Genomic DNA, 1,062 nt, shown 5'->3' on the forward strand with positions numbered 1-1,062 from the left:
GCCCTTTTTCACCCCAAATCTCACCTCATTGGGTCCCACTTGCTGCCCCCCGATGTAAGTGGCCCCAAAATGATACGCCGAGTCCCCAACCGTGCTCAGAGCCACCGTGTGGTTCACCTAGTAACCAAAATCCACCTTTTTTAGCCCAAAAATCACCTCCAAAAATAGACATTTTTTAACATGCCCAAAATTGACATTTTTAGACCCAAAATTGCCCTTTTTTGACCTAAAATCACCCTTTCTTAACCCAAAAATCACCTCCCCAAACGGCCACCTTTGAACGTGCCAAAAATTGACATTTTGACCCAAAATTGTCCTTTTTTAACCCAAAAATCGCCTCCGAAAATAGACATTTTTGAACATGCCCCAAAATCGACATTTTTAGACCCAAAATGACCATTTTGGACCCAAAAATCACCCCCAAAATGGCTGATTTTCACTGTTCCCAGGATGGATATTTTGACCCAAAATCGCCCTTTTTTAACCCAAAAATCGCCTCCAAAAATAGACATTTTTAACATGCCCAAAATCGCCATTTTTAGACCCAAAATGACCATTTTGGACCCGAAAATCACCCCCAAAATGGCTGATTTTCACTGTTCCCAGGATGGATATTTTGACCCAAAATCGCCCTTTTTTAACCTAAAAATCGCTTCCGAAAATAGACATTTTTGAACATGCCCAAAATCACCATTTTTAGACCCAAAATGACCATTTTGGACCCAAAAATCACCCCCCAAAATAGCCATTTTTTGGTCATTTTTAATATACCAAAAAGCAACGTTTTCAGACCCAAAATCCACCTTTTTTAACCCAAAAATCACCTCCAAAAATAGACATTTTTAACACACCAAAATCTGACATTTTTAGACCCAAAATTGCCCTTTTTTGACCTAAAATCACCCTTTCTTAACCCAAAAATCACCTCCAAAAATAGACATTTTTTAACATGCCAAAAATAGACATTTTCATACCTAGAATTGCCATTTTTCAACCCATAAGGGCTCCCCCAGCCCCATAAGTGCCCCATAGCTGCCCCATATGTGCCCCCCCAGCCCCATA

At 40.2% G+C, this 1,062-nt stretch overlaps 1 protein-coding gene across 1 annotated transcript in view; it reads right to left on the reverse strand.

Annotated features, from left to right (window-relative positions):
• The window catches only part of LOC107307301 (mitochondrial import receptor subunit TOM40 homolog), a 22,089-nt gene extending 21,940 nt beyond the window's left edge, over positions 1-149 (reverse strand). Inside the window, exon 1 of the mRNA XM_015850798.2 lies at positions 25-149. The gene's annotated coding sequence lies outside the window, so the exon portion shown is untranslated. The remainder of the gene's footprint in view (positions 1-24) is intronic.
• Between the last annotated feature and the right edge of the window lie 913 nt (positions 150-1,062).

Source organism: Coturnix japonica, unplaced genomic scaffold (genome assembly GCF_001577835.2).
Source record: "Coturnix japonica isolate 7356 unplaced genomic scaffold, Coturnix japonica 2.1 chrUnrandom536, whole genome shotgun sequence".
NCBI classification, from domain to species: domain Eukaryota; kingdom Metazoa; phylum Chordata; class Aves; order Galliformes; family Phasianidae; genus Coturnix; species Coturnix japonica.